This window comes from Amphiprion ocellaris, chromosome 11, assembly GCF_022539595.1.
Source record: "Amphiprion ocellaris isolate individual 3 ecotype Okinawa chromosome 11, ASM2253959v1, whole genome shotgun sequence".
Taxonomy (NCBI): domain Eukaryota; kingdom Metazoa; phylum Chordata; class Actinopteri; family Pomacentridae; genus Amphiprion; species Amphiprion ocellaris.
The window spans coordinates 3692595-3704889 of record NC_072776.1 but is presented as its reverse complement, the minus strand read 5'-3'; the positions used below and the strand labels follow the sequence as shown (position 1 = coordinate 3704889).

Here is a 12295-nt window from a genome sequence, read left to right as displayed (position 1 = left end):
AATCAGGCAGCTGTTTGCTGTAGCTCCTCAAAGAAATGCAGAAGGAGAGGTACAGTAGCAACTCAGTGGGAGTGTCTGAGGAGAGAAAATATATTGTGATTTTATGCTAAATTAATAATCCAGTGAGATAACTGAACTTTGCTGGACCTGAAAAGTGATTTGTGCATCAGTGAAACCAAATAAGGATGTAAAAATTGCTGTGTGAAGAAGAAAGGAGCTGACAGGAAGAATAAACAAAGTCAAAACACATTTTAACTTTCCTGACAACATGAAAGAAAATTAAGAAATTACTCAGGCAAGTTCCCTTTTATTGTCTGAATAATCCTGGCAAAAAAAGGTCTTTGTTTCTTTGTGTTTTTTGCTGTGACTGTAGAGGTCATGATGTGGTTCTTACCCTCAGGTTTGAGGTTCCCTCACAGGTGCAGGCTGCCGTCCAGGCTGAGCTCACCCCCAGGCTGCACCGAGCGCTTCAAACAACGCTCGGAACAAAACTGTGGCTGAAAGGAGAAATAACAAAAAAGAAGATTAAACACTAATTAGAAGGGAAACTGTTTATTTTCAGAGGCCGAAAAGGTAATAGAATGGACAAAAAAACAGGAGAAACCTATTTAAAATGGACTCCTTTTAGGTTGAAAACATAAAAACAAACAATATATTAGTGGACAACATACTAAAGTTTTAACCTGTAAAAAACAGTACCTGAATCTTATTCACCAGTCAACATTATAAACAGAACATTTTCTCTAAAACATTAGTAATTCCAGATCAGAGAACACATGGTGTGTTACAAAATGAAGGAAAACACAGTTTAAAGGGATGAACTTAAATAAGACTAAGTTAAATACCAGGAGTATCTTAGTGAAGTCAATTTTTTTATCACAAACCTTAATGGAATCAACTTGAGAAGAAAATCAGAAAATGTTTACAGTCATCTTTTCTTTCAAAACAATCAATCATTTTTATTAATTAGTCTTAATTGCAAGAATCTAAGCTTGCTAGAGTGCAACATTTAAACAGTAGAAGACCCATGATTTCCCATGTAGTTTAGTTTACTCACTGCTTTCCCCCCACACACTCTAGAATCTCAGGGTGTTGAACAGAACCTATCTGGGCTCCAGCCTTTGTGGTGATGCTTGTCATCATTGTCATACTGCCCTCCATTGGTTAAAACTCATATTACAACAACTGTGCAGAGAGGAACGTCCGTAGTGGCGTTCCAGTTGGATTCAGAACACTTCAGGGTTATTATTTTTATCATTATTATTTCATTTATAACTAATAATAAGCTTGAGGACTTCACAGTATTTCATAAAGATCTGCTGATGATTTCAAACATTTCACCATTTTGTTCCTTACAGTACATGAAGTATAACTCATGTTTGTCAGATGGAAGTATTACTACTAAGAATACCTTCTCTTACTCTATCATGATACTGTCTTTTGGGCTCAAAAATCTGTAAGGAAGAAGTTTCTTGCTCCTTCTTCTTTCTTTCTGGGCTATACTGCTCTCTTCGTTTCATCTCTACTGTTTCTCTCCCGACTCCAATATGAGACAAAATTCTGCTGAGTTTCATTTCATAAAACAGCATGTATGTGGTTTTGTTACAAGCCATGAAGCAATATGGCCGAATGCAGTCATCACTGAAGCGTCACTTTCAATCATTTCAAGCACTTCTTTGGTTGTTTTCTTCTATCTCACAATTTATGGAAAAGAGTAAATTCATTCCAGTGTACACTATGACTCAAACTTGTTGCGTTACATGCATGGTTGTCACTGAGGGTAAGTTGTTTTAATAGGCAACTGGATTCCTGGTCAGAGTCTTCTAAACATCTGCTGCAGCGGTTTGGCACCTCAGAAGGCTGATCAAGGACAGCAGAGTCACTCATTAGGGTTTGTCAGACATTGACATGGAAGGAAAATCTAACACACCAACAACTTTTAACAGAAGAAAATATTTGCATAAAAGCTGATTTAAAACACAAATTAGTTGTTGAAATCAATGTGAATGTGTTTTTGGTTTATATACTTATGTAAAAATCTGAACACGCCCAGTATAATCCTCAACTTCCTTCATTTTCATTATCATTTCTGATCATTTACTTAGTATGTATTATGAATAGTGAAAAGGGGAAAAGAAGAGGAAAAGTGGTTACTTATTCATCTTATCTGTTTTATCCTAACTCTGTTTTCTTATTTTAAAAAAAAGCTGCAGTATGAGCACTTACTAAAGCAAATTTTAAAATATATTTAAATGCTGTCCAGCCCATAGAGTCTTAGGAAAGCCGTATTTTCCCCAATTGCTCCCCATCAGTGTCACAAATTCTGCTTAGACTTATGTTGCACTCGTGGCAGGGGAGCTGCTGCACTGTGTCATGCTTCCCATAACACAGCGCAGCCAGATCAGTGCATTCACAAAGTGATTCAGTGATTCTGCTGAATAGATGATTCCTGTTGGCTTTTAGGGGAACATATTTGGCTTCAGCTAAGTGGTTTAAAGACGTGACTGAACAGTTTCATAAAGCAGAGGTGACTGTAGAAGAAAAAAATTAGAAAAGCTCAGCGTCTTAAAAGCTCCACACACCCATGGTGCACAGTACACCTGATTAGACGTGCGTTTTGACTGGCGTCTCCCTCATTATCCTGTTAGCTTTGTTGCACCTGTTTGGGCAGGACAGCTTTTATCATTCTTATTGTTGCATGTGGCGGTAGCTTGGTGGCTTCCCATGCACAGCTCTGCCCACCTTCGACCTGAGCAGAGGTCTAATTAGCGAGCAGAAGTGAAAACAATGTGTGCAGAAGTTAAAAAAAAAAAGTCAGTGTCAAAATTGTCTGGAGCCACGTTGAAGCTAGGAAGTGAAACCAAATCTGCCTTAAAAAGCTGAAAAGAAAACGCCAAGAGCGAGCGCGCCATTTTTATCTGTCGACTTTTTCATATGTAGCTTTGAAATAGTGTAGGCAATGGCGGTAATTGTGCAAGTTCATGAAGCGATTTAATAGTCGGGTCCTTTAAAGCGTCTAACAAGTGACAACACCCTCTTTGCAGCAGTTAGTAGTGACGTTTATAGGAAATGTGTTGCTGATTTAATAGCACATCTGGCATGAGACAGAGCAGGGCAGCTATATAGACCATATAGTAGTTTAATTTGTTAATGGTTATTATGCCAAGCATTTCATCTTAAATTTAAAAGGTGTTGCGTTGTGTTACTTTATGTTTAAAAGCTGGAGTCGTGTAGCTTAATGCATTTAAATGACACATCTCCACCCCTCCACATGCACAAATACACAAACCAGCTCCACCCACTGTTACTTTGCTGCAACACAGAACTGCATAACTTTAAATACACAACACAAATACATCCCCATCCACATTATGATTGTCCAGACTCCAGGTACGTGATCAATATTCTTGCTCTAACACATTTATAGGTCACCGTATCTGAACAGCTTCTGCCAACTCACTCTTACAGACACAAAGATAACAGAGTAATGAAGGCCGGAGGAGTGATGTGCTACATTACCTCACACATCTTACTTTTGTAGTTTTGGCTCTTGTTCTTATTGATTGTGACAGATATAACTAGTACCAGACTTTTCCTTCAAAGATACTCCTCCTGCTTTTTACTATGGTACCCAAAAGCAACTCTGAATGTTATTTTATATTGCAAGGAGACAATGCAAATGAAATATATACTGGTAAGTAAATACAGGCTGAAGAACTGCTTGTGTTACGACTATTGTAACACATTCTGCATCAGATCAAAACTGCTTTTTTGCATGTATGAATTAAGATGAAAATCACAGCCTGTACACACTGTAATATATCCTAACCAACTGGGTTAAATCTAAGTAAAAACTGGACTATTGTGAACCACATCATAACAGTTGTGAGGTGATTATGTAGCGAATGAGAGAATAAACTCTATGTTGGCTTTACTGGTGAAAAAGTTTGACTTTGTGTAGCTGTCAGAGAGGCCTGACTGGAATAATGAGTGCCTAGCGTCTGGGAGGCAGGCCGAGGGTAGCTGATTTAAGAAACTGGTCATGTTTAGGATATTGCCTTGATTGAAACCAGATGGTACTGAGAAAACACACACTTTTCATTTTTCATTATGCACTTATTCGGTGAAAGTCCTTAAGATATAATGTCCCACCCTGTTGAGGATGAGTCTTAAAACCAGAGTCTCTGAACTGAATTTATACTTTGAGGAGTGAAGTTTGTGAGAAACCTGGCAACTTCGCTAATCTCTGCAAACCATTTCACAAGCCCTGATGAAGAAGTGCTCAGTCAATCGGGCTAAAGTTCATTCTTTCTCATTCATTGAATCGAATGGCAACTGTTGAAAATGTGTTGAAACCCTCTGCATCCGTGTAACATGTATGTCAGCGCACCTACAGCCACAGTCCCTCAGGGCCAGGAAGATGGTTTGGCAGGGGATCACGGAGAACAGGTCAACATGAAGAGTGGGGGAAGGCGAGGCAAGTCAGACGGAAGAGTCAAAAGAAACCCGGCGAAGTCTTTGAATCCAGTGGAATTCCTCTCCTCCTCCGCGGCTCTTCTGGGAGGCGTCAGGAGCCTGTGGAGAGAGCGAGGTAAGACGGGGCCTGTCAGGAACAAAGCTCCAAATTCACATGATATGTTTAGCTAAAAGGGTGAAAGAGAAATGAATCAAAGCTTGGCGGGATCAAAGAAACGCAACAATAAAGTCAAGGCGGTTGCCATGGGACCAGCAGGAGATGCATATCATTTATAAATTGTTCTTCGGCTCTGTCAGATGTGGAGGGAATTGATTGTTATTGTTTGGAGGATGAACTGCTGCTGGAGGGGGTTAAGAGCAAGGGTCATCATCACACAGTGAGAGGAATATATCTCCTCACTTGTTTTAAACAGCAGCCGCCTGTGATCTGTGTCATAGGCCACTGCAGAAGCACCTTCAACTTGTGATAACAGACAGTGAGACAGACACAAAGACAACTCTGTCAACCCCATAAATATCTTATCGCCACAAACCATTGATAGGCTAAACATTTGTTTTGCATCTTACACTGTCAGAGGTGATGATCATTGTTACTGTTTGAATGGGAAATCAAATAGACTTAAGCTGTTAACTGGAGACTTTCATTTTCATTCATGCAGCAATTTTCAAACAAAGAAGCACAACACTGTTTGTTTCCCCTCGTTAAATGGTTAATTTACCTCATTTGCAAAAAACACAATTTCTCACTGAGCCTCTGTGATATCGAGCCATGCAGATAATTTTGGTTTGGAATTATGCACATCTACTTTTTCTGAAAAACCTCAACACATTGGGAGTTGATGGAATTTTGTTGCTCAAAGGGATAGAATCGTACCTTCTATAGGAGTTAAGACAATCACCAGAAACAGGCGAGATGGAGTCTAACTAGGAACCTTTGGTGCATCTATCATTTCTCCATTTTTCCCCTGTCATCTCTCAACTGTGTCTAATAAAGGCATAGAAATGTGCAAAGCAGTACTTGAAATAATAACAGAAAAACTGAAAAGAATGTATTATATGTTCTGGTTGCTATAGATAATGTACAATATGAAATTAAAACTATTTACCACTTACTTAGCTGATTACAGGATATCTCAAACCTTGCAGATCAATAAAAAAAGAAAACAAACATGTTATTCCCTACTAAGGATGATTAGTATTTGAGTCTAGAATCAGTCAGATTTGAACTGGAGCTACAACATAAGGTGACCTGAAAATAAACTTACTCAACAAAGTAAATAATGTTAATATTACAAAACATAAAAAAGCAACAGTGAATAAATTTAGTAAAAGTTAGAAGTGATTTTTTCCCCCTTTCCTTGTTGACTTGGGCTTCCACACAAATACTGTTATCATGTTGGAGCAAATTCACTGAAATCTTCTTAAGTCGTCTTAATCAATCAATCTTTAATTACACACTCCTAACAGCTTTCCTATCTGCACACACACCTCCAAAGAATCAGCCCACATGACTGACATTACAGTGAGCATGTCATGATTTTTTTTGTACATGCAGGTGCCTATCAGTGTGCGTGTGCTTTCCTCAGTGTTGTGTGTGTGCGTGCCCGTGCAAAGATGAGACCCAGTCTGTCGTCTGCTCTCTCAGACTGCACCCATGAGAGATCCCAAAATAACAACAAAGGGCCCTCAGTGGGTCGGATGAAAGCTCTGTCACCAACCATTTCAGCACGGAGAGTCTCCTCCCCTACTGTATCACTGAGTGACACCTCACACATCACATGGAGACAGGAAGGGGAGACAGACTCTCTTATTTGACCGCAACAAATATTTCCATATGTTTATAAGACCGTCGTTGGATTTTAGTGGGGGCCAAATGGGCTCTGATTGGGAGCTGAATGATGCCGTGCTCACTGTGTCATGGCTCATGTTGACACTCATCCTGTGTGGTAAAAGTTGTGTTTGAGGAATTTAATTTCACATTTATTTTTTTTTTTAAAAGTTACATGAGAAGGAATAATATGTATGTGCAGTTAAAGGGATGAGGCCATTAGCTTAGCTTAGCATAAAGACTGGAAATGGATGGAAACAGCTAGCTTGACAGTCTCCAAAGTTCACAGTGATGCTAAAAACACATGTTAAGTGAATCATTTAGCACACTGCATCTTGTTTGTTTGCAGAAATGTAAAAATCTCTATTTCTACTTTCTACAGAGTGCTACATGTTGTAACTGTAATCATGTCATCTGAAGTTGCCAGGCAACCAGCAGACGCTCCAGCAGAGTCACTGTTCAGGCTGTTTTTACACCAAGTAATAATTTCTTGGAAAGACACTCCTCAAAAGAACAATGCTTATTTTCCTTTTAAAAATATATTTATATTTTTAACATCTGCATAACATGTAAGAAGCATTCTTAAGTAAACATTAAGTTATATTATTATTACAGGGTAAATAAATCCTACATAATCACACTACAATTTTATTGTATTTTTGTTGTTATAAACGAACTGTAAAATCATATAAAGGATTCTCTTCTGTGGGTCATGGAGGAATTCAACCTTAAGAGTCATTTTGATGAAAACAAACTTTTTACTTATGCTTAAGCGTGACTTTATTTTAAAATTTTGATATTTCTCTTATCTGCAACATAAACACACATATACAGGAACATTGACAGTTTAATTATTAGCAGTTATTTTGGAACTGATGGGTCTGGGACAAAAGCTATAACCATAACAGTAATGTCAAACTATAACATTGCTATAATATGTTATATGAGTTTTAAATTCTTCACATAAAAATTGTGTCACATCAACAGGGCTGCTTAGCAACAGTAGTGAAGAATTCAAGCTAATTTGCTAGCGCTACAGTGAGATAATATAGCATAGCATTATAAGTTTAACATAAAGACAGCTAGTTAGTCTTTAGGACAGCGAATAATATATGTTTTTTTTTATTACTGGTTAGCTTTTATGTTATTGTATTAGATATTAGTGAACATAAATAATCAGAAATTAAGGTCGGAGTGTGGAAAATCATTGATGTCCATGTGGGCATATTCATTTTTTTTTTGTTCAAACGCATATCCTTCCATAAGACTGTCATGCAAACAGTTAAAAAAAGGGGGATAAAACATTGCATAAGGATATTCACATACAAAAAATAGACATTTCACATCACAATAACCATTTCTTTTGATTCCCTCCCACCAGAAAAATTGTTTAAATGCTATTTAATGATTAGCAAGGCTGCTATCATACCTAAAGACATTTTACCACACTTTACCCTATAAATTTATAAAAACGTGAATATATAGTGCTAATTTGTGAGCTTTAAAGGTGCTGGTGGGTGTACCTTTGAACTCTGGATGGAAACAACTTAGCCGTTTCCCCTTGCTTCTGCATTTTATGCTAAGCTAAGCTAATCATTTCCTCGCTCCAGCTTCCTACTCAGCGCCCAGACATGAAAGTGGTATCAATTTTGCGGTCGAACTGAAAAAGTGCAAATAAATCAGAACGATGAAGTATTACAAAAAGTTGACAAATGTAGAAAACATGTGATGCATTAAGGAGAGCAGCAGACATAAATCAATTTAAAATCTCTGCAGAATGAACATTATAGCGCAGTGACTGTAAAATGTACTGATCTGATACTCCAAAATAAAACTCCCTCTCCAATGAGTCTCCTACTCAATCCATACTAGTAGTTAAATTCACAGTGAAAATCCCTCCATGTTTTACTACTGATGTCAGGCCAACAAAACTACAAACAGCAGAGAAGGACTCCATTGTTATTTCTAACTGGTAGAAGCCCCGAGGTTATTTTTCCTCTGCCTTGAAACAAATCAATGAAGCACAACTCACTTTGAACAATTGCACATTTGCTGAAATCAGATGTGGGTTGAGAAGCCAGCCATCATCGCACTTATTCTGTTTGTTGACAGAGGAGGACTTTGATAAACAAGCCTGTTCTTTGAAACAGGTGCCCAAGCATGAGTTCAGTTTTGAGAGGCAATTCAAGAAAAACTGACTGATTAGAGGATGTTTGTTATTCTGTACGCAACCACTCAGATTCTGTGTATCCTTCCCAAAGTCACAGAGAGGCTTTCGGTATAAACAACGATGCTATTTATTTTTCAACTAAGATAACACAAAAGTTTGACATGCATATTTGAAAATTTTCAAATATCCCTGCAGTCAAATTGCCTGTCCTGTCTTGTCACTTTCACAAAAGCGTCAACAAACAATCTAACTTGGTGCAATCAGCCTCTGAATGGAAGTTTACTTTAGCCAACGTTGCCCCCAAGTGGTTCCACTGGAAGTTGCATGAAACTTCACTCAAGTCTGACTTAGAAATGAACACACTGAATCTTATGAAACTTTGCCCTCTTTGTTATTTAACAGGCTTCAGTTACATCATTCTTGTTAGATGTAAAGTCTGCGTTCTCGACTGTGACACTGAAAAACTGAAGTCATGACTGAGCCCTGATGTGTTTTCACTGGCTCTAAACAACACTCAGTCCAGCCAGTTCACAAACTCAGCTTATCCTCACTATCAGCATATGGAAGTGTTTTCCGATTGCTATCTACTAGCAGCTTAAATCAGTCATTTTAATATCAAAACACTTAACACTAGAATGATGATTACTTGCAGGTGGAAATCCATGCTGTTTGTCAAGACTACATTTGAAGAAAATGACTGAGCTCTTATCCGACACGTACAGTACAGCCAGTGTTCAATAGGCAAGATCACATTACAGAAGATTACTTTGGAGTTTCAGCAATTTTCCCAAATTACACTGGCCTTTGGTCTCTGGTAAACTTGATTGACTTGAATGGTTTTCATTAGAGAGCCCAGCAGTCTTGTTGCTCTTGATGCTGGTACACACAAGTGGAGGCTTTCTAAGGGTGAGCGGGTGCAGCTGGGACACTGGAAGTGGACGGATATGCAAATCCTTTCATGGAAATGCTTCACCATGTTTTTTAAAGGGGAAAACAGACTCGACTCTTTGATTTGTGGTGCCCATCTGTATTTCTCAGGCCTGACGTTCTCCTACTGCACCACCATTTGGTGTCACTTAGTTGTCTTTAGAAGGACCTCATGAGTGAAGCAATATAAGTTCTGAATTTATTGAATCAATACAGGCTTTCGGTATTAACAGGGCAGGAAAGTATCTGAATCTGGTGTTCTGATGCATTTAGAGGGCATATGCAATAAAACAAATGCTGTGTGATTTACACTCTGTGTCATATTTGAACTTCAGTCCAACCTCTCTCTGTCTCTCCCCATCCAAAGAACAGAATGTGAGTAATGGAAATCAGTTAGATGTCACAAAGAGCCTGAGCCCAGACTGACAAGAAAATGGCCATGAATAACATGACCACCCTTATTACCCTCCTAGGAAAATACTTAGAGTAGGATCCAAAATGACGAGTAATCCAGATACACTTTCAGTGTCACAAAGAATAAGCGCTATTTATCATGGCCAGGGATCTTCCCACATTCCCCTCAGCTGTTTGGCTGCCTTAACTGCAGCCTCAAAACTGAAATCCAAGAGGTGTATCTGTAAGGAATTAAGGGATGGTGTCATATGCTTCAAAGCATTAAAACACTACCTAACCAAATGCATAAAGCGCATATTCATTTCCCGCCTGGCAACCTTAATTTCTGATAGTTTGCTTATTTGATGCTGGGTTGATCTCTATAGCACACATCTAGCTGCTGCTGCTGGAAAGGATTAAGAGAGTTTAACAGAAAAGGGAGTTCTGTGTGCAGGTTTTTGATGCCATCTTGAGGAGATCTACTGACATAGCAAGAAAATAAAACAGCGGCAAAATACATATTAGAGCAACATTTGCAGAATATCCATTAGACCAGGGGTGGGCAAACTTTTTGGCTCAGGGGCCACATTGAGTTTTGAAATTCGACAGACGGGCCAGGCCAGCATCAGATGGATGGAAATTGTGCAAACTAATATGAATTACATGTTAAAGACATTACTGGCAAAGTAAAGAATACTCAAATTCAGTTTCAGTGGGAACAGTGTTGTTGGTCACCCTTTTTTTCCCCCAAAACTTAACCAGCGAACATTAGAGTGGTCAAGCAAGTCCTGGTGACCAGCATCACTTTCTTCAAGAAACTTAATGAACTAACGATGCTGAAGCCCTCTCGCTCCTATAAAGTTAACAAGTTTTACGACTGGCTTCACGACATGATCAAGATGCAAAACAGACTTACAGAGCGCTTCCTGATGGATTATGCAGTGGAGGAAAATCACTTCCAGCTCAGGGTTTTCCTCCTTCACTTTATCCTGGATTCTTTTCAGCAGCCCGATGTTTTTTCCTGTCAAGTTTGGATCCATCCTTGGTGACATTGGCGAGTTTACACCAAGGCAGCTTCAGCCTCTCGATGACCCCAGACATCCTGTCCTACAAGTCCTCTGCTCCTGTCCCCCCTTCATGGATTCCATGGTCAAAAATTCCTCCGTTGTCTCAAAATTGTCCCTCGAATAAAAATTAAAAGCTGAGCAGTGTCTTTTATGCCATTACTTTCGTCCAGTGCTAATGAATATAACTTGAAGGACTCCGCTTTTTCGTTCAGTGAGCTGGTTAAGTCTTCACAGATTAGTTCAACACGGCGAGTAACTGTCCTGCATGATAAACTAATTTTTTCTAATTTGTTTCTGCTCTCTGGACACAGGAGACCTGCTGTCTCTACCATGCATTCTTTCAAAAGAAAGGCTAGCTAGCCTTTGCTATTTTGAATGCTAGCAAATAACTTGCCTTCGTGCTTGACTCTTGAATCGTAGTTTGTGGAAGAAAGTATTTTGCTGAGTGTGTAAACTGGCTGCCAACCTCTGAGCCGTAGCTGTCCGTTCTTATGCTAACTGGTTGCTAGCATAGTTAGCATGCTTCGTGGAAAAGTGTCGGCTGATATTCTTTAAAACCCGCAACGGTGTCATTGCAAATAAGACATACAGCCTTTGAACGGACTTCAGCAAAAAAAAATATTTAGTAGTCCACTCCTTCTGAAACACTCCACACTCACTATCGACTTTTCTTTGATCCACTCATTGTTACAGCAGCTCAATGCAGTTGCAAAGTGGAAGAAGAAGAGAGAATAAACCAACAAAGGTCACTTGTGTCTGGAGCGCGCCATCTAGTGGGGTCAACAGAAACGCCGGGTTCTGCAGGAGAAGGCCAAATGAATGTGGTCTGTACTGTAATTTCGTCAATTCTAATATTGACCAAATTATTTCGCGGGCCGGATTGAAAAGCCCAAAGGGCCGTATGTGGCCCGGGGGCCGTAGTTTGCCCATGCCTGCATTAGACACTAATGTAGGAAGATACAAAGTATGAACTTAAAAAAATTATGTATTTGACTGTTGGTTAGTGTGGTTTAAACTCTAAAATGACAAGGTTAATATTTAAATTACACTTAGCCGAAGGTTGTTTGTTGGGGAAGGAGAATTAAGGTCACCTTAAAATGAAATACGCTGGAACCATCATACAAGAAAAAAAAGCTCCACCAGTGAATTTGACAAGACGCCTGTATAAAAAAGGACTTGACCTCTCTCATCACAGGCAGTCGTCCTCCAGCCTCTTAGAAAGTCAAAGTCAACATGAAGTCATGTCCGCTGGGGAAACCAACACATCAGCGGTCAGAAATGACATCCTACTTAGATGATAGCACTACTTAGATGTTATTATTTCTCCTTTAATCATCCTCCCTCCATTGCAGCTGCATTGCATCATCCTGACAGTCAGAGGCAGGATGCACACGCTCCAGCCACAGCCTTCATCCAGCTGACCACAGCATTAAG

General features: G+C 39.2%; 1 long non-coding RNA gene across 1 annotated transcript; it reads right to left on the bottom strand.

The window, feature by feature from the left end:
- Window positions 1-393: 393 nt before the first annotated feature.
- Window positions 394-11499, bottom strand: LOC129350066 (uncharacterized). Its single transcript, XR_008603288.1, has 3 exons — window positions 10711-11499; window positions 4391-4575; window positions 394-497 (listed from the first exon to the last, which is right to left on the bottom strand). It is a non-coding gene; the product is annotated as an uncharacterized LOC129350066 (long non-coding RNA).
- Window positions 11500-12295: the final 796 nt, after the last annotated feature.